Source organism: Pipra filicauda, unplaced genomic scaffold (genome assembly GCF_003945595.2).
Source record: "Pipra filicauda isolate LSUMZ 115617 unplaced genomic scaffold, ASM394559v2 scaffold1_size10287979_pilon, whole genome shotgun sequence".
NCBI lineage: Eukaryota > Metazoa > Chordata > Aves > Passeriformes > Pipridae > Pipra > Pipra filicauda.
This window is the reverse complement of record NW_024104310.1, coordinates 5,515,440-5,537,523: the sequence shown is the minus strand read 5'-3', so window position 1 is coordinate 5,537,523 and position 22,084 is coordinate 5,515,440. Positions and strand designations below refer to the sequence as shown.

Sequence of the window (22,084 nt, the reverse complement as noted above, 5' to 3'; positions counted from 1 at the left end):
AGCATTTTCTGGAGTACAGTGGTGCCTTCTTATAGCCCTCCTCTCACTTTTAGGTGAGGCAACTGCCCTCCCACTGCCCACTCCCCACCTCCTGCAGTAACACAGCATTCCCAGTTGGCAAGTCCCTGTCTCTGATCCAGTGAACCCTGCTGCACAGAATCACAGAATATCCTGAGTTGGAAGGGACCCACAAGGACCACCAAGTCCAACTTCTGGCCCTGCACAGGACTACCCTGAGAATCAAACCACGAGCCTTGATGGCAGGAGACCTTCAGAGAAGGCACAGCTGACACAACAGCACAACGTGCCCACAGTCAACACCACTGAGACCTTCCACTACCTCATTCCACTGTTTCCAGACTTCTGTACTAAAAAGGCCCCACAGAGAGAAGACACAGCCCATCCTAGCCAGTGAGGACCACTTGAGGTTTTGAAGTCCTGTTTACCCCAAGGCACCAAACCACAGCCCAAGGCAGGTTGCCCACAGCTTGGCCTCACTTCTGCATAGTCAGTTCTCCAAACTTTTGCATCTTGCTTTACTACATTCAGTCTGTCTCCTTTTCCTAAACAAGAACGCTTCCCAAATGTAACAAAAGACAACCCACAAACTGAGTATGTCTTCAGGTCTTCCTCTTGGGTCCTTCTTTCTGACAAGTCAAAATCAGGATTTCCACTCACATGGAGCTCTCTTTTAAGGTTTGGTTTCATCACTCAGGACTTTAATTTAGAGATGCTGCACAGCTTGTGCTCTAAAAGCTCCCCTTCCCCTCCCTTCCAGCTGTAGTTTATTGGCATTGCAGAACTGACTTTTAATTACTGATTTAAGTGTCCTTCATAATTTGATGACATTTGCCAGCTCCCCCTTTACAAAATTCCTTGAAATCTGCAGTTCTTTCCATTCCTGAGAGCTTAACATGAAACCAAATACCAGCCAGACCACATGGACTCTTTGCATCTCATCAGAATCAATGAAGACACTTCAAATTTGAAACCTTGTCCCAAGAGTCCAGTAAAGGATCGCCTCTTTCCCTTCCTTACCTCAGACTACTCTGGCCAAGCAGTGACAGGTATAATCCAGGCAGTGTTGTGGCTCCCAGGTCAGATGGAGAGGTGACTGACTGGGCAGAGAAACACAGAATCACAGAATATCCTGTGTTGGAAGGGACCCACAAGGATCATCAAGTCCAATTCCTGGCCCTGCACAGGACACTCCAACGATCCTCCCCTGTCCCTGAGAGCATTGTCCAAACACCCCTGGAGTTCTGGCAGCCTTGGTGCTGTGCCCACTGCCCTGGGAAGCCTGTTCAGTGACCAACCACCCTCTGGGGGAAGAACATTTTCCTAATATTGTGGCATCCTTTTTGGTCTCCAGCACAAGCCTGGATGGCTGGAGGAGAACATCATTATCCTGCTCAGCCCACAAGGCTCTCCTGCAGACCTTTAGAAAACATTCCAGATGCCTTTTGTCTCCTGGGATATTCAGTCATTTTAAGGCACACTAGGCAGTGAGTTAGAAATGCATCGATTCTTTTACAAGAAAACCCCCAAAATGACCTTTACATTTAATGTTTTAGTTTGTCAAGTGCATTAGCAGCAAATTATTTCCTCTCACTGCACAACAGTCCTTGGCCCTCTAAACTATCCTTTATGCCTTCTTTAACCTCACCCTGGCATTGCAGAGGGAAGTGCAGACACAAGAGAGCCTGACAAGCTGTCAGATTTTTAATTCATGCTGAAAAGTGGTAAGTGGAGGCTGGAAGCATTATTTCCACAGGCTGAAAGAGTGGATTTGGAATAAACCCTTGCTGATAAACCCTCCACCAGAAACTACATGAAAAGGGATTATTTTCAACCAAATATCAGGTCTGACCTTCAGCTTGGCAAATTGGATATACTTTTCCCTTCCATCATCACTTTTCCCTCCACTCTGCATCAAAGGATGTGCATTTCAGTGTTCAAAGTACCTTCAGATCACCGCCAGAGCTCTGCTCACTGCCTTCTCAGAGACATGAGTAGTCCCACGGTGTGGAGGAGCTGCTTCTGCCTCCTGAAATCAGCTCCTGAAATCAGCAGAATTATTTCCAAGGGTTGCCACGCTGCTCTTCTGCTTCTCCAGGCAGCTCTGCTCCTCTGGCAGCCACCTGCCTCTCCAATGGGAGAAGGATTTTCCTGAGAAGGAAAACCAAGAAGTGGTATCTGTGAAGCCCAAGTTCCTCCAGATTTCCAGCCTGTTTCTCTTACACCATCCCACCACAGCCCCCCCACAACCCACCAGCTGTCCCCATCCTCCCCACCAGCCCCAACACTGCAAGGACTCTGCAGGGACACAAATGCCAACTGGAAAGCCACAGACACTGAAAATAAAGTGTTAAGCTGAGAACTTCCTTTCTGACCCTCAACCATGTGATGTGCTGATTTTCACAATACTTGAAAGAAATTCTCTGTTAAATTCCCTTATGTTCAAAAATTATTGGAAAGAAGACTGGAAGACAAGTGGACAGATGGACACAGAGCCTTAGGAGGCAGAGTTTGCTTAGGGACTCAGCTGAAATACCACTTTCACTCTGGTCACCCAGAATCTGTTGAATTTAGATGATGACAAAGTCTGAAATTTCAGCATATTCTAACAAGTCTGCTTGGAACCCGACCATTTCAAAACCATTTTGGCCTTTTTCTGACCCGTGTGCCAGTGTGAAACCCTTTGCTGCAGTAGAGAGGGGGAAGATAAATTCACTGAACCAAAAAAAAAAAAAAAAATGGAAGGAAAATGCCATGTGAACATTTAGATTGGACCCAGAGGAAAGTTTTCAAGGGATAAACGGCAGGGAGGAGAACGGGAGTTCTTTCACAGTTGGGAAAACATATCAGGGATGCTCCTGATGTATTTGGCCCTACCTCTGCGTGCAGGGGTGGGGTGACAGGACAGGGTGGTCACTGCCATCCCTACATTTCACCTAGTCCAGGTTTTAAATGCAGCTGCTCAGCTTCTCTTTCCTAGTCCTGTGTTTCTATCAGCTCTTCTCTGTTGCTGTATCTCTGTCAGCCTTGGATATCAAAAACATGCTCTGTCCTCATTTTCATGCTTCTCTGCTGCATATCCTTAATCTGTTAATACTCTTTTCTGCTGTGCCCTGATACTGGAAGCATCCACTCTTCTTCCCCATAAGGCACAGCTTCTCTTTTCCTGTGTTTTGCTCCACACTTGTGATCGAAAGATTATTCACCTGGTGAGATAACCTGTCATTTAAACCCTCATCTCCGGACCTGGCTGTACTAAAGTCTTTTATCTTGTCTCATTCTACCCAAATAACACCTCCTGGGGTCTGATATGGTTCAGTTTTACCCTTGGTGCTTGGCTTAAGGACACGCATGACACAGAGCAGATCAGTCTGTATGACCTATTGCAACCTTTCTTAGCAATCAAGGAAACCAGCAGCTTTAATGTTTTCAAGCAAAATCTAAAACTTCTTTTTACCTTAAGTACTGTGGAAAGGCAGTTTTAAGCTTATGCCCTAAGCAAGAGGTTGCTTCTGGAAATATAACATGTCTGGTGTAATTAAAGTGGCTGTAGTGTGAACAAAACCATGGGAAGATTGATCTCACTGAAAGAAAAGTGGTAAAGTATCTTCAGCTTCACTAGAAGCAGAACCAAATCCAAGAGAAAAGAAGCCATGGAGTGATAGGACAAGGATAATGACTTTAAACTGAAAGAAGGTAGGTTTAGTTTAGATATTAGGAAGACATTAATCCCTGTGAGGGTGGTGAGGCACTGGAACAGGTTTCCCAGAGAAGCTGTGGCTGTCCCATCCCTGGAAATGTCCAAGGCCAGATTGGATAGGGCTCAGAGCAACCTGGGCTAGTGGAAGGTGTCCCTGCCCATGGCACCAGGGTTGGGATGAGGCGGTCTTTAAGGTCCATTCCATCCCAAAGCATTCCATGGTTCTGTGATTACACGCTGCAAAATGATCTCTGCACTAACAAAGCCCCTGAAATGTGTGTGCAGAAGTGCAAGGCAAAGCAGAGATTGTCATCCCACTACGAGAACAGTCACTTCGTTCTCTCCCCGAAGAAGTTAAATCTGCACTGACCACCTTTGCCTTCAAACACAGTCCAGAAAACACCTTCCCAAAGCCAGTCAAATTCATAAAGCATGTGCTATTCTGCCTGAAGCACTGGCTTCCATGGCTCAGATCAAATGAAGTATCATAGAATCCTGGAAAGGTTTGGGTTGGAAGTGACCTTAAAGATCATTCAGTTCCAACCCCTGCCATGGGCAGGGACACCTTCCACTAGACCAGGTTGCTCCAAGCCCCATCCAGCTTGTCCTTGAACAACTCCAGGGATGAGGTGCCCACAACATCTCTGGGCACCAAGAGGATTGGTGCTTCTTCTTGTTCCTATTTTGGTTTGGTTTTTGTTCTTCCACATTTTAGCTCTGCTAAGCACAGCCAGCTGGGAAGAGCTCCTGTTGCTGCAGAAGTGCCCAATACCTGGAAGTGCCTGAGCTGTGGTAATTACTTTTTCTGTCACTGTTGTCTTGAATAAGGTTTTTCTCTCTTTTTTTTTTTTTTCACCCTGGTGCTTTTGTTGTATTCCACGTACAGCTGCAATTACTGTGCTGTTCAGCCTTGAATGGAAGACTATTAGATTCAAATCCTACTTAAAGATGATTTAAATCACAGGGTTTTAAAGCTGCAGTTTGTTCTCATGATTAAGCTGTCATCATAATTTGTAAGTCACTTTGGGCCTGAGTTTATGCAATTTGGTATAAGTACCATGTGCAAGTGAGGGCAGGCTCACACCTTTATATCAAAAGGAGTAGTTGTCAGTGAGAACTTAGATCCCTCTAACTTGGGTGTGCTGAAAATACTATGGCAGTACTATGGAAAACAATCCTGTGAATTGAGTTTTCCTGCATAACAGCCCAGTGGGACTTTTCTGGAAGAACGAGAAGGGAATTGGGTCTGACCACTGCTTATGCACAGAGTGACACTGCAAGGCAAATACCACAGGGTTTGCAGGAAGAAAGCAAGAAAGAGAAGAGTGGTATGAATGAAAAGATAATAAACTAAGACAAAGCCATTCTGCAGAGACCAGACTGCATGTGGGGTTTCAGAAGACACAAGTTGCTGGCTAATTGCTGGGAAATGCCCCATCCAGACACATGGCAGAGGTGAGGCTGATGCAGCTTCACATCCTCAGATCCAGCCAGTAGTGAGGCTGAGCCTGCATTTCCCACAGGAACACACCAACACAGGGATATCACCTGTGTACACACATTTACATGCACACAGCTCATCACACAGGGCAGTGCAGGCAGAAAATTCAGCACTCACACACACCATCAGCACCTGAGGTCTCACCTTGTCACTCCTCTCACTAAACTCCCCTTCAGGGCAGGTTTCAGTTAGTTGCTGGCAGCTGGCCCTGATCTGAACACAACTAATAAAGTGTTATCATAGAATCATCATATGGTTTGGACACCTTCCACTAGACCAGGTTTCTCCAAGCCCTGTCCAACCTGGCCTTGTTATGACCATAAGATCTCACTGGTACCAGATGTTGCCCAAACTGAAAGCTGCTTCTTTCTCTTTTCCTAGGACCTTCTCCCCTTTGGAGACACACTGATGTAAAAGTGGCCTGAGCAGCAATTTACACAGGAATTTTATCCCAATCCTCCAAAGCTGGCTGTCAGCCTGCATGACCTTTACTTTGGAATCAGTTCCTGCCTTAGATGTTCCATGATGGCACGCCAGAATCGAAAAGATTTTTATTTGTTCATGTCACCAAAACTTTACTGTGGGTACAGAGCCTGCTTAGGCATCTGCTGGTGGTTGGATGTAGATGTTGCCACAGCTTGAGGTGTGTAAAATTAGGTGGGTTTTTGGCTAGTCTGTGGGTATGCTGAGCTCTGTTGGGTGGTAGACAGCTGGGACCTGAGCCAGTGAAGTTCCTTCTGCTCAAGGTGGCAGGCTCAGCCTGAAAGAGGTGCTTCCACCTGCCCAACATCTGGCTGCACAGCTGGTGATGTCAGCAGGGATTGGTTTTGGAGAGAGTGGGAACGGAGCTCGTTGCTCTGAAGGACCAAGTCTCTTTACGCAACCTTGTGTGAGTCCCATCAGTAATTTATGGATTTTTCAGCAATCTCGCAAATTAGATCGCTATTAATCCCTAGAGATGTGCTGGGGTAAGGCTGTTATTGCTCTGAAAAGGTGAAAGTGAATGTTTGGCATTTATCTGGGTGACACAATGTCAGTGACACAGCCACCTCCTCCCCAGGGGCGCTGCAAGAATTTCCTTGACATGAGCCTGAAACGCAAATAAAAATCTCCACAGACACCAGACATGTCACCAATCTGCTCCCTGTCCCAGACATACAAAAAGGCCAAATTCCTTGCACTCCTCATGCTGGCAGGGCTCTGAGGAGCTTGCAGGGTGGAGACCTTAAATTTGAGGTCCTGCACATAACACCACAGAAAGGCTCTGCTGACCAGAGCTCGTGCAATAGGACAGACTGTCATCTGCCCACCCCTTGCTTCCATGGAAAGGGAAGAACTACCATAGGAGCCAGCAGCAAGGTGGCTGTACAGATTCTCCAGGAATTTGTCAGTTGTAAGGGTGTCAGAAACACCTCCACTGCTCCACTAACAGCATTTTAAGAATGTGACTGTATCCCTTATCCCAGGAAAGATATCAGAGGGGAAGTGGTTTCTGAGGTAGAAAGATTTTAAAAGCTGTATTTTAAACAAACACAGAACATGCAAACAGCTTAGTATTTCGTGCTTGGCTTTGTGCTTGAAAGCAGCCCACCCTGGAGTGACTCTATTCCATACTGCCCATTCCTGATGTTTGATGTTTAGCAGAGTTCTTCAAATCACCCTGTGCACCAGGTTTTTATTAATCCTCAATTTTCTTACTGTGACAAACACTGACAGTTCATTAAAAATAACTGGTCCATGGAGAGGAGTGGGCATTTCAAGAAGCCATGGAGGTAACTTTCATAATAAGATGCAAAAGTCTTGTCCAGAGCCCCTGTGACCATGATGTGTTAAGGCTCCTCAATATCTCCTGAAGGTTTCTTCCTGCAACATAACTTGGGAAGGGTGCAAAAGTGCTTAAATTATGTGTCAGCAGTGACACAGATGGTCTCTGTCAGGCCACAAACTGCCCACAGTGCATTTCCCTCTCACCTGCTATGTGCAGTGAGACAGTGATGGTGCAGCTACAGGGAGGCTCTTGCTTTTAATTCAGTGTAACATGTGAGCTCAGCCTCCTCACTGAACACAGCACAGATGGAAAAAGCATTCCTGCTCCAAAGGGTGTTTCCAGCCTAAGGACAGCATCCTAAACACAAATAAGCCTGCGAGAAGGGAACAGATTTTATAGAGTCAACAAAGAAATATAAGGACATGACGAGAGGAAACGGCCTCAAGTTGCACCAGGGGATGTTTAGATTGGAAAATTTTCCTCACTGAAAGGGTGGTCAGGCACTGGAACAGACTGTCTGGGAAACTGGTGGAATTGCCATGCTTGGAAGTGTTCAAAAAGGTGTGTGACACTCGGGGACATGGTTTAGTGGTGGAATTGGAAGTGCTGGGTTAATATTTGGACTCGATGATCTTAGAGATCTTTTCCAACCTTAACGATTCCATGATTCTGTGATTAATGGCATGTCAATAAGAATGGCTCAGCTCATGTAAAGCATCTCTACCAATGACCCTGGATCCTCCCAGCACGTGTGGATGCAGTTTAGGTGCAAACAGCAACAAGATACACAGGTCTAAGCCAGACACTGAGAGATTTTACCTAAATTTCCAGTAGACCCAACACTGACCTGCTTGCTGGGGTTTCCAGAGAGGAACCCCAGGGGTGTGTCCATCCAGCTCATAACACCAGGCATATTTTTTTTTTCAGTGTTTCCTCCTTCTGCATGGTTTGCAGCTGGTCACAACAAATATTCCTCACTCCTTGCCCACTTTACCACTTCCAGCCAGTCTGCAGACACAGAGCAAACCAAGGATAGCCAAACCCAAGATGTGCTGTGCATGGGTCAGGAAACCAGGACAGCACATCTGACTACAGCGCCGCTCCTGTCACAGTTTGGTCCTTTCCTCTACAACTGTAGTTCTGAATATGGGAATAAACAGGGTGATTTAATATAATTTTTGCAATTCTGCTGATTTTAGAGGACTTGAATGTGGGTGCTAACACCTGTCTCGTTATGCCTCTGCTTCATGATAATCCAACAACTCTGGAGCCTCCCTATTCTCCCCCCATGCCAGCTCATGTGAGATGAAAAATTTACACATTATATACAATATATATGTGTGCAGATACATGTCCCAAAGTTCTCTCACAAATGTGCCAAGATTTCTCATGGGAAGGGAACTGAACCAACACAACTTCAGAGCCAGCAGTCTGAAGTCTCCAGATTACTTTATGGGCTGGAGTTGAGGCCCTGGAATCACTAGTGACTTTTATATTAAGGATAAGGTAGGGGGAAAACCTCCAAATATGAATGGGAGTGTGCAGAAAACACATATGCTACAAACCCATAAGCTGAAGGGTGAGCCAAGGAGTATCTGGATGGAGGCATGAGGCAGTGGCCAGAGCCCTAGATTTGAGAGACCACATAGCTGATAAATCCAAGAGGGAAAGGAGCAAAGAGCTCCAAAAGATGTGAGCAGAACAGAGAGGATTTGGGGGATGTGGGGTCTCTCTGGGGTTTGTGCAAAATGAGGGGTTGAGCAAGGGATGATACACCAGCTGCTGACTTCAGGGAAGCACACAAATAGATCCAGATCTGCCTGGCATTAGCACCAGCCTTTACAAATGAGCAATCCAAGCACGCTGCTGAAAGCCCAGCAGCCTATGGAATTTCATTCCCTGGCTCTGCCAACAGCCTGTCTTGCCTCTGGCTATAAATGTGTAAGACTCCAGGGACCAGGTAACACATGGAAAATAAACTGTTACAGCACTGGAACAGAGAGAGCAGGCAGAGCCATTTTCACCACTCGGGTGTTAAATGGTCCCAAAGGATTTCTCCGTGCGTGAATCCCTCCAGTCCCGCTGGAACAGCTGCCTCCTGGGAGGATCAGGGCTGGGGGTTTCACACGGAGCAGGGAATAAGCTGTGTTTGTTGGGCACGATATAAAAACAATGTGTGATGTCAGCCTTGACAGACACTTTTCCACCTACATCACTGGTGTGTGACACTCCAGGTCCCACTGCAGCCATAAGGATGTTGGAAAAATTCATTCCCTTGCCTTGGCAGTGGCACAGGAGAAGGAAAACTCCGTGAGGGAGGCGAGCACACTGCTGATCTAAGTGAGCTGGGACAGCAATCAGCTCTATTTTGACATCAACACCCTGCTGCTCTGTGACAACACGTTTTGCTGAGGTAATTTTCCATTGCCATGCAGATGCACGCCCATCCAGAGGCAGATCCTCGCTCCAGTCTCCTTCAGAGCTGCCTGAATCTGCAATTATGGTGAGCCTGAAATGACACCGAGAAAACAACAGTGTCCTTAGGGATATAATCCAGTCTAAATCCTTCAAGGTGATGCCACATGCTGTCTTCCCTCTCATGCTCTCATAACTTCACACTGATTACCTTTTCAAGACAAGAGGTGCCTGCTGAGGAGGTTGGACCCAAAATCAGCAATCTGAGAAAATACACATTGCCCACACTGTCAGAACCTAAAATATTCTGGTTTGGGTTTTGTGCAATGGCATCAACAGCTTAAAAATGTGCAGCATATGCACAGTCACCACACACCACAGCAGCTTGAGGAGACATATTCATAAAGTATTGGGAAAGCCTGGTCATTTTTGGTTTTCTTGTACACAACTGAAGCCACAGGAGGCTGTGACCTTCTGAAAGTTGAGAAGATGCACATCAGCTCCAGATCTTGCTGCAAATCCTGTCTATAAACTGGATTTACAGGATAACCTGGAATACTAAAAGAAGTAGTAGGGAACAGAGTTGGAAGCTTGACCCTGTCTCATTTAGTGTCATGGTGTTGATGAGGTAGATCCACCTCAGTGGATAAAGGGCCAGGAAAGGACTCAGAGACTCAGAGTCCTCTCCTGGGAGCTCTGCCCTGGATGCCCCTCTACAATCCCAGATCCACACTTGAAACCTGTGAACGAGAAATGTCCCATGAGTAGGGTTTTCTTGGAACCATTATGCCTGCTCCATCATTCATTTTTTTAATCTCCATTCAGATTTGAAGAGTAAAATTGTTTTTCTCCGAAATGAAACAGGGATTCCAAAAACTTGTGCCTCAACACCACTGCAACCTCTGCCCTTGGAATGCACATTGCTGCACCACTTTCACCAGGCTAAATCCCTGCTCCACTCTGTGTTTGGTATTTGATGGGTAAGGCCCAAGACTCCTCTCTCCAGAATTCCTTCATGTGCCAGTGAAGGAAGAGGAGTTCCCCCAAGGGGTAGTTTAGAGCTGGTACCCCACAGAAGCTGAAGTGGCAGGTTAAGGAGATGGACTTTCCACTCTTCATGATCAACTACCATGTTACTGTCTCCCACTGTGATATTCTCATCAGAGTATCACAAGTGGATTCAAACAGTTCATCTCTATCACTGCATCACATCTGAATTTAAAGACAGATGTATTTCTGCCAGAAAACTCTATTTTTTTTTTTTGGAATGTACCTTTTCTAATTAATTTTTATTTCATCATCCCTCACTGAGCTCCAGTTTAATTGCTTTTTGATGCTGGCACTTTGCAGAGACATTTTGAAAGTGGATAAATCTCTTGCAGTTGGTTCTGAGACTGGAAGAAACAAGCAATAACTTCAAGTTAGTTTTAGATTTGGACAACTTTAAAAATGAGTGATAACTACGGATATGAGTTTTATTGTGGGGGAGATGATTTGTGATCTCAGAGGGTACTTACTGTTTCTTCCTTGAATATATATATACAACCTTCAATGGCATTTTTATGACTCCATATTTGCTGAAAGAGAATCAGCTGACACAGCTACATGTGTTACAAAGGATTTTGTTTGAACACATTCCTTCTCCACATGATTTTAATGGTAGTATAACCACGGTATTTATCTGCTGTAACCATGAAATCTGAATTAGGAACAGCATTTTCTGGAATTCCATTGGGGAGTTATTGTGGAAATCAGTTCTGCTTAATGGGATGGGCAGGAAGACAAAGCTGACAGATAGAGAGACTGGAAGCAACCAAACTTTGGAGAGAAGTTACTGATGTTGAAGCCGGGACAGGATATTGGTTGTGTCCATCCCCTCCTGACCCCACAGCCATCCTCAGTGCTGAGAAATGGGAATTCATGATTAAAAGAAGTTTTCATGCAAAAATCCTGCTCACGCTGTCGTAAACGTGCCCTCGTTGATGGAACAGGAGGGAAAAATCCCCGAGCACACACAACACACTTTCATCACCTCACTGGAGTCCAAGGAGACTGGGGTCTGTGTAAGGAAACTGGGTATTCCTTGGATGAAGGCTCATCCTATACTAACAGACAGGATCTGGGATAGCTTCCCCCAGTTCCCCATGTGAAAAAAAAGCTGTCCTGACTCTTATTTGCTGTTGTAATTGTTTATATGAGGGCACATGGCACAAGGGAGATGCGGCCACTGCCGCTGTTTCAGAGACAGCACTCCAGACTCTCAAGCTAAAAATCACCTTTGGGTAATCAAAATACCCCTCTCCTCCTGCCTATATGACACACCAAAATGGAAAGAGTTGAAGTGGAAATACCTTTAGTAGGGTTTACTTCTCCCTGTTTGGAGAATGGAAGATGAACATGGGCGTTTTGCCAGCCTTTCACACGAGCAAATGTCCCCTGTGGAGCTCTGCCCAGAGAGCACATTTCTTCCACAATATTTGGGAATTCATGCCAGACACCCAGGAGCAAGATTTAACACATGATTCCTAGAAGGTGGGATGTGGACAGCTATCTGGGACTGGTGTGATCACTGCCACAGGCTGACACTTCTCTCAAGTGCCAAGAGCAGGCACGTTGCCCAAAACATTATTAATTTTACAGCCAATCAGTTTTCAATGGAATTCTTTCCCGCTGAACTGTAATTTATTTGTGATAACAACAACTTCATTTCACTGAATGGCTTTTTAATACTTCTAACTATAAAAAAAATAAAATTAATTTTATCACGTCACCCCTCATTATCAGCTCAGCAGTGGATTATCCTAACTTGGACTGAGGCCTCCAGGGCCTGAGTGTGGATATGTGATAATCGCCAGATGGTTTACCTGAACAATGGAGATTTACTAAAATAAAGGAAGAGAATTACATCCCCGTATGTTTTCAGTTATCTGCAGAATTGAGGGCTTTTTTTGTCACAGCATCCATCACTGACAAGCACCAGAGAGCTGGAAATTAAGCATGGAGTAATAATAATCACAGTGTAATGGCCTCCTGGCTGGGCTGAGCATCTGTTTTGCCTCTGGCTCAGCCAGTGAAAACTCTCTGCTCTTAAACAGGAATTCATCTGACTAAATATAGGCATCTCTGAGGAAGCAGGGCGTCGAATTTGTTCTCCTGGGCTTCCCAAACTGCAGAATCAGGAGCTGGTCATGGATCTGTGTGTCCAGGGACGTTTGCTGCATGTCTTTTGGCATATTCTCAGGTCTCCTAGAATTCCCCCTCGGTGAGGCAGCTCCTAGCCTGGCCCCAGGAAGGGTAAGCAAGGGCTCCTCTGGACTCCTATCCCAATCCAGATGTCCCAGTGATGGGACTGTGCTCTCTGGTGTCACTCATATGCCTGTGGCAAATCTTTCTCCATGCCAGAGCCCGTGCTGTGGTGGGATAAAGCCAGAACAGGCAGCCTACACCTGGAAATCACAGGTAAGAGGAGTAACCTCAAAGCCCTGCTCATCCTTGCTGCAGATAGTCTGCTCCTTCCCAGACTAACTCATTAATCCATGCCATTTTATCCCAGTTCCTCTGCCAGAATTACTCTTTATTTACTGTAGTTCTCATGTCAGGTAAATGATGTCCCAGGAGCAATTTTCCCACGATTTCCAGTCCCAGCAATGGGGAAAAAGCATTGTCCACTGCTCCTTCTCCCCCATTTTGGTAGTGGAGTACTCATGTATAACCACTGCAGGGTAACTGGCTGTATCTGCCAAGTGCAAGGTGATAGACAAAGTGGCAAAGAAGATCAGGAATAGAAAAATTAACCTGGATTTACCACCACGTGGGCAGATCACTTCCCAAGGTGCTCCTAAAGGACTGTTTACCAGAAGGCCTTCTATGTGCCACAGATCTGGTGGCTGTTCCGCCAGGGTGACAGGAAAAGCAAAGGACAGCTTTGTGCTCCCTCTGATCCATCATGGACACCCCATGGCACACTGATGGAGGTCACAGCCTGGGAAGGGGGGGAAGTTTTTGCCATTGGGCTGAGTTAACAAGTTGAAGCCCAAAAATTTAGGAAGGCCAAGGACATCTGAAATGCTCCTCTAAGAAGGAAGAGGAAGACTGAACTGACAGGAGCCTCTGGGTCTGTGGCACAAGGAGTCACAGCGAGACTCTGGAGAGAGGGAAGCAACAGCACCAGTGCAGCTCCCCATAGCTTGCCTGGATTTAAGGAGAGGAGGCAATAAAACCTTGTGCACCTACTCCCCCCTCACTTTTACAATTGCCTCACGTTGCTTTATAGCTCAGATCAACCAAATTAGCTCCTGGTCTTGGAGAAATTTCTTTTGGGTCAAATCAGCACGTTGGCAGATGAGATCCAAGAGAGGAAAAACAGTTGAGTAATGGAAGGGCAGTGCTGTGAGATGGATAGAGGGGATCTCTGAGGGCAGGTTTAGCCTGTCCTTGTAGACAAATCCTTACACAGCTTTTGCTAGGGACGATCATGTACACTCAGGTGATCTCAAGCACTGCAAATCTACCCCAATAAGCCCAGTTCTTCTTCTTTTTCTAACAGGAAAACATCTCCCTTACATGTTTATTACAGACACTCCTGTCTGAGATGTGTACAACTAAAACCACAGACATCAACACAAACATCTGCTTTGGTATTGCTCTGAGCAGCAAAGCATTAGGTGTAATTAAACATTAATGCCTTTCTTCTATATCCCTCTATATAAAAATTAATTTACTTAACAGCAAGATTAGAAGCTTCAGTAAAGAACAGGCTGTTATTAGTCCTGATTCCTGTCTTTCCCTTATCTTCTCTTTACACAGAGGATGAAAATGGCTGAAAATTACCCTTCTGAGGCTTGTCTGGTTCTTCCCAGGCCAAGAGATTGCCTTTCATTTTGGTTCCAGGCATGGAGCCAGAGTGTGATCATTTTTAAAGGCTGTTTAGCTGAGATAAGTCGTGCTTCTGAGTGGCAACATTTTCAACAGAGTTATGTCTTACAGGACCTTCAATCAAATTTTTACTTGTGACTTATGAACGTGGGTGTGGAACATCAATTTGCAACAATGTCCCAGGTCCCCAGAATCAAATTCTGTCAGTAGGAGTCAAGTCCCTTTGAAGATCTGGGTCCTGCATTTATTGATATTCCAGGGGTTTGACCCACCAGCAATATCCTGCATGTCATCTGCTCTGTGGTAGTTGTTTATGTTCTTGGGCACAGGACTGGGATGTAAACAGAAGGCAGTTTATCCCTTAAGAAAAGAGAAATTCAAATTATCTGTTATTTACCATCAGTGTCTTCTGAAAGGTAAAGGCAAGAACACAGACAGTCTGGAGCAGTTGATGAAGAAGTTTATTTACATAGGAGCCTGAAGGCTCCTAAGTGAGAGTGTCATAATGAAAAACAAGATGCTTGCTCTTCCTCAAAATTATTTAACCAAGGTTTAAATCACACTGATTTAATGTGAATGGTCTTAAAATGCTTAACAAATAGTAGATGTTAACTGTGGGCCAGATTAATTTCTGCTTTACGGTAATTTACTCTGGGAAAACTTTCTCAGCAAACTTTGCTGCATTTTGTTTCAATATTGTTTCTCTTTGGCCTGTTTGAGGAAATTAAATCACATCTTTAAAAAACTGTAGGTGAGAAATGTATAGAATGACTCACTTGAGGAGACAAATTAGTTAATTCAAATATTTTTGGTCAGTTTGAGAGTCCAGAGTCAGGAAGGATTAGGTAATTCATCTTTGTGGTCCAGGTCTTCCATGATGGGACTGATCTAAATATTATTGCTGCTCTGTGCAGTCTCAGTCACCCTTTTCCTTTGTTTACATGGCAAAACTTTGATTATAAAGTCTCGAGTTGTTCCTGCTGACGTAAATAAATAAGTCCCATCATGCATAATAATCAGGACAGTGGGTGGAAATCCTCAACAAGTTATTGACAATTACACAAAGATGCTGCATCAGCAATGCAGCAACACCAGACTATCAGGAGGATGAACTGACATCAGGTGACTTATACCAAAGTAATTTTTCATACTCCTCTGTGGGGATACTGGGCTAATTGAGAATTTAATTAGTCCAGATATGAAAAATTGTAGTGGTTTTTAGTGCTTCACATTCTTGTTTTAATCTTAGAATCGTAAAATGGTTTGGATTGAAAGGGATCTTGAAGATCACCCAGTTCCAACCCCCTGCCATGGGCAGAGACACTTTCCACTAGCCCAGGTTGCTCCAAGCCCCATCCAACCTGGCCTTGGACACTTCCAGGGATGGGATCTCTGCGTGATCTGTGTCAGTGTCTCACTAATTAACTCCAGGAATATGGGGTAGAATGAGTTCCAACTTATTAACCAGGGGGATGCTGGAAGGAACACTTGTTTAGGAAGGGATGAGCTTGTTTGAAACAGCACCAGAAAGCTCAGCAGCAGCAGCCCTTCATCTTACTGCTGAGGAGGCAAAGGCCCCTGCAGAACTGAGCCCAAAGGCCCAGCACCACTGAGCTGTTTTAGGCATTAATCTGCAGAATCTGACCTAGTAGCACAATTCAGCTGCTTGCACAGCTATTTTTGTGTCATCAGAAATAAGCTGGGCTACCCCAACAGTTGCTAGAGATGGGTTCAAATCTCCTACATGTCCTCTTTAATGCCTGGTAGCTCAATGCAATGTTTCAGAGGTCTCAGATATTAGGTATCTTTTCAGGTCTTCATGTAGAACCCTGGGGTCCACTGACAAAAATGGTGGAGGGTTCTTCATTTTATTTCTGAGAAGAATTAACATGAAAGTTAAAAATGTGGGGATTTCTGATGTGTTACTGGTGTAAGGCTTGAGGCAGTAGCAGAGTCAGACCATGAGAATGGTGTTTGTGGCCTTTCTCTGCAGAACAGCAGGAAAAATCCAGATCCCTTTTTATATCTTTCTTGTATGTTTTACATTTATTCTCATAAACTGAGCCACGGCCTTTAAAAAGTTTCTCTCTTGTCCTGCCAGCACTTGCAAAACAGAGACCAATTCTACATCAGGAATTGCAATTTTGGCCCTACTGGATGACAAACAAAGACATGTCCCTCTGTACACCTTCTCTCACATATCTATGAGATATAATGGCTGAGAGATTAGAACTCTTTTATCATGTTTTTGATCTTGCCTCAAATCACAGGCACTTTGGGAAAAGCGAATGAAACACTTTTCAAGGCAGGGACTGGGAAAAAAACTCAATAACTCTCCTTCCTCTTCAAAACCACAAAGAAACCACCCAGGCAAAGCTGAAAATTTTGTTTGTTTGTTTGTTTGTTTTTGCCTAAAAAGGAAAAGCCAGAGTGTCTCTGAGGTCCAGTAAAGACTTTTATATGGAGCAGATGAGAGCCAGAGAGGAGTGATGCAATGGAAGCTGGAAGGATCAGCAGCTGGTAGCACCAACACCTCTGGTGACTGGTAAGGCAAATGTAAATCTGATTGCCCTGACCCCTGACTTTCTGAGACATGACAAGGCAGTGTGTAAAGCAGGAGCCTCTCTGAATTAGAAGACTCAGAGACTTGCTTTTTTCTGGGTTATCACAATTAAACTGACTGCTCCCAAGGCAGTACCCCCAGGCATCCTGGTTTTGGGATTTATTGCTCGAGACAACGCTTGCCAGATTGGGAAAAAAAGGTTTTTCCAAATCTCTGTGTGACTCCTCGTTTTATAGAGCTGAAGTAAAGCTGCTCCAGCTTCAGTTGCTTCGTGTTTTAGATATCACTGGGTTTTATGACTGCAGAATGTTTTCCCATTTATTAGGTGCTCTGCCTGGAATGTGGTGATGGATTATTTATTGAGCACAACAACAGTCCCCTCTGCAACTGCTGATGTGGTGTTTGTCCAGTGATGAAGGACTGGGAGTGAATGAGGTCCAGCTGTGTCCCTGGATCCAAAGCAGCCCCAGCCCTTGGAGTGGTTGTTCTCTTTCCTGGGATATGCAGAATTTCTATCAGAGCTGACCTTTGCGCTTTTACTTCTCAGATAGGAAATAGTTGCCCATTTCAATTGCTCAGATTTTGGAAGGCAGCTTACAGGGTAATGGCTGAACACTCACAGAATCATAGAAACATTAAGGTTGGAAAAGACCTCCAAGACCATCAAGTCCTACCTTTGAACCAAAACCACTGTGTCCATTAAATCAGATGGCAAAGTGCCACGTCCACCCATTTATTCAACACTTCCAGGGACTGTGACTCCACCATTTCCCTGGGGAGCTTGTTCCAATGCTTAACCACTCTTTCAGTGAAGAAAGTCTACAGTATTAAGCCCTCTAAAGGCAAATCAGAAGACTCAGCTCCTGTTTCCATGCACTTCTTCAATCATCTGTGTCACAACCTTTTCAAACTGACTAACATTTTGGCATTATTTCAGAATCCAATTAACTCAGCCAAGTCCTGGGGTACATTTATCCACATGGCCAAGGGATCTTTCTTCCCCAGCTGTTCCCAGAGCTGTCACTGACTGGCACCAGGATCTCCAGCTGAGGGATGAAACTTGGCTGGGAGCAAGGCAGGACGATTCCCCCGTCGCTCCCTCCTGCTGCAATTCCAGGGGGACCAAAGTTTCCTTTCAACAAAAGGGCATTGTTCTAAACCAGTTCCAGTGCAACCATCAACTTCCAAATATTAGATGATGCTGAAGTCCTTTTTTAAGCAACCCTTCCCCAGCTATAACAACATAAGCACAGCCTTTGCTGTTGAATTGTGTTTTTCCCCTTTAATTGGCCTATCTAGGGATTGAATAATCTGCCATTTTATATTTTCTGTGCTCAAATTTTGCTGGGGGTGGCAGGCAAGTATTTTAAAATGCATTCTGTCTTGCTTCTGGAATAGCTGGGAAGATTTTTGAAGATCCTCAAGCACACTGGGGAGCCAGCTCACCTTGCACGATGACAAAAAAGAGCAATTATCTCCAATAGAAGCTGCAGGCACAAAGGAAAAATAAACACAGACTACAGAAAACATGCCAGAGACCCCACAGAGCTCATGGAAAACTTCTTTTTAAAGGAGCAGATTGGTTATGGAGTGTCATCTCCCTCCAGTCCTAAAGAGAAAGAGAGAGGGCAGGGTGAGGTTTGTAATTCCTTTGAGGGAAAAACTCGTGGGATAATTTGGATAATATAGCATGGCACACCATGGGTTTCTGCTCTGTGAGTGCTGTAAGAGAAATGGTGAAGAAGTCACCCCCATGCCTGACCCCAGCACAGCCTCTCCTTGCACACAGACCGTGTGGAGGAATGGGAAAGATCCACTGCCTTCTTGTGGGATGGAAACCTGCCCAAGCAGGGAAATGGCTGAGCCAGGAACGACCTGGGCTTTTCAGAGCTACCAATTCACCTGCTGGAAAATGAGTCCTTACCCAAGAGGAAGGACTTTTGTTATGGTATAGCTCAACACAGCTCCTAGGATGGAGGTTGTTGGTTTTTCCATACTTTTTTTTTCCCAGCAGTATCAGAAAAGAGTAGAACTCTCCCAGGACAGAAATGCCCCAGAGACCCCACAGAGCAGAATCCTGACAGGCTCCTTTCTTGGTACAGTTGTGTTTCTGCTGGCAGCTCCCTTGGGATCATGCTCCATTCCAGGGTGAATTGGCTTCCAGTGGCCCTTCAAACATTAGACAAAAGCAAAGGCCACAGCACTAAAAAAGCTGAATGGGGTATTAATACTCCTTTAGGAGGAAATCAGAACAGTTTTTTCCCTTGGAAATTAGATGTGTCTACAAAGCACAGCCAGGTGGAAGTCATTCTCTTCTTCCAGGTAACAAGTTACAGGATGAGAGGAAATGGCCTCCAGTTGTGTCATGAGAGGTTTAGGCTGGATATTAGGAAAATTTTCCTCACTGAAAGGGTGGTCAGACATTGGAACAGGCTGCCCAGGGAAATGGTGGAATTGTCATCCCTGGAAGTGTTCAAAAACCGTGTAGATGTGGCACATGGGGACACGGTTTAGCAGTGGACTTGGCAGTGCTGGGTTAATGGTTGGACTTGATGGTCTTAGAGGTCTTTTCCAATCCTAGTGATTCTACTATTTTAAGATTTTGAGGGCGGACATCCAGCAGAGCTGAGTGCTGGTATATGGGACCTCAGAAACACACCGTCACACAAATAAATTGCAATGAGGCCAACACAGTCTACAGAACATTTGCTGGGAGGTTCCTGACCTCTCTGCCCAGGTGTTGCCTACTTGGATGACATCTCAGGAGAGCAAAGTTTAAACTGATGACATGGACAGATCTGGGCTCCCTTACCCTGCAAGCATGACCTGTCTTTCGTCCACCAACACCTACTATAGAATTAAACCTACTGAAATGCAACATTTGCTTGCTGCCTCCTCTTTTTCTGAGAAACCAGCAAGGCTGGCTGCATTTTTATGGCCATTTGCCACCCAGGTGAGACCAGGGCAACATCCCTCAGTCTCTGGAGTTCAAGAAGCGCTGGGACAAAGTGTGATTCTGGGGTTGTCCTGTGCAGGGCCAGGAGTTGCACTCAGTGATCCTTGTTGGTCCCTTCCAATTCAGGATATTCTATGATTCTCTACCTCTCTCACCACATGCAGGTTAAACAGAATGGATTCTGTTAAATGTACATGGAAAATTCATTCACGGTCCCATAGACTGACACTGACAGAGGTGTTGCTGTACCTGCAGTCTCAAGGTGTGCTCTCAGAGCAGCAGATGAAGAACCAGGCTGACTTGGTGCCACGAGGCAGCAGAAGGAAGTTGCTTGCCTTTAAGCAGTGTGAAATCAGGTTTCCTGAGCTAAGTTTCACACCCAGCAAAGCGCAGTGCAGATGGCAGGTCTGCATCTCTCACGGCAGATCTATAAATTATGGCCTCCTGGCTCATGAAAATTGCCTTTAATTCTGCTGCCCTCTTAATTCATGCCAAGGGAAAGAGAAGTTAGGGATGCAAAACACTTACCCTCTCTGCAATTGCTGAGCAATAAATATTTTATCTGCTGGAGGGGAAAGAAACATAGAAAGAAACCTGCAGAATTCCCCTGTTTTCAGAGGTTAGTGCTCAGGCTTCTTGTGTTCTTTGTCAGATTTCTGGATGCTTACTCTGAACACATTCTCTTCAGGAGCTCAGATACAGAAAACAGAAGGGGATGAGTTTGTTTTTAGGTATTTTTTATTTGACAGACACAAAATGTCTTACACCCTACCTCTGGGCAGGGTTCCCAGATAACATCAACCAGCCCAGCTGGGTGCCACAAAAGAAAATTAAACCTGTAATTCGCTTTGTGTTGGTAAAAAATATAAGTGTGTACCTCACTGCATAATTATTCTGATTTAGTATCTGTAGGTTCATGGTAGGGGAGCAGCAAAGTGATCCGTTCTCAAAAAGGTAGATTTCTCTTACACAATAAAGAAAGCCTTTTACTGAAGAAATTTAGTTATGGGCTAATCCTTTCCAGCAGCTTGAGGACAAAGTGGAAAGAGATTCCCATTGGTAAGAAGTCACAGGAGTTCACCAGCATTAAAGGAGCTCCACGGGCAGGACAGAGGATGTGGGTCTCCTATAAATAGTGCGGGACGTAGGACTGAACTTGCTATTTCCTGCAGTGGAAAGAACTATTCTTTCTCAATACACCACTGAGAACAGTTCAGCCCACTAGTTTAATGAGAGGGGAAATTAGAGGCAATATTAGGTCTAACATGAAATCCTGGCCCCACTGGAGTCAGTGGGAATTTTGCCACTCATTGCACAAAGATTTTGCTCCGTGTCTTTGTGCAGGGACACCGGGAAAGTGAAAAGCGGGAGAGAAAATTAGCGAAGTCTTGTCAGGCTTTATGGGAATTTAGCTTGGTAATTGAGCCTGAGTGAGCAGGATCTGGGGACAGTTCTTAAAGCAGGGAGAAATTTCTTTACTGAAAGGGTTGTCAAGCGTTGGAACAGACTGCCCAGAGCAGTGGTGGAGTCACCACCCATGGAAGTGTTTAAAACATGTGGATGTGGCACCTGTGGACATGGTTTGTGGTGAACATGGTGGTGCTGGGTTAATGGTTGGACCCAATGATCTTGGAGGTCTTTTCCAACCCTAATGATTCTACAATTCTAAATGGTCCCTAATCTTTCTGCCTACTCCTCACCATCCCTCCTAAGGGAGAGGAATGTCAGAAACTGGAATAGCCTTTGTTAATATTTAGGTCCAGAGAAAATGCTTCTAAACCCTGGTTATGGCTCTACTGATCAAAGTCTTACTGTGTGGTAATTTCAGTGATGTTCAGAGGGGCACAGAAGGTCCCACTCTGCCAACTCTGTCTCTAAGGAGACAAGAAACGAGACTGTCTTTGCAAACTCTGTTCTTGTCACAGAGGAGAAACAAAGATTTTATTTTTACTTCCCTGCAGGGAAGCTCTGATTTAAATAAATTATAGGTGTACACTAAAAGAAAGAACACTCCATCCCCTTCTGCACCTACAGAAAATTCTCTTAAATAACAAATCTGCATAGAAATAGGAGATGCTGTCGTGCCTGATAGATGATCATGGAACAGGCCAATTGCATTACCAGTAAATGCAAGTAGTAAAGTAAACATTCTTGCTCTCCTTTTTAAAATAAATTATGGCCTGTTAATACGTGTCTTGTTGCCACAATAATGCCAAAAATGAAATTACTGGTCCTGCATCAAACACATCAAAGCTAAACGCGCTCGTTTTCCATTGCAGCTGTTGGAT

General features: G+C 44.9%; 1 long non-coding RNA gene across 1 annotated transcript; it reads left to right on the top strand.

The window, feature by feature from the left end:
* The first annotated feature begins 12,653 nt into the window (after nt 1–12,653).
* On the top strand, nt 12,654–16,862 carry LOC120323150. The gene is made up of 3 exons (XR_005563338.1): nt 12,654–12,696; nt 12,805–12,861; nt 16,697–16,862. It is a non-coding gene; the product is annotated as an uncharacterized LOC120323150 (long non-coding RNA).
* Nucleotides 16,863–22,084: the final 5,222 nt, after the last annotated feature.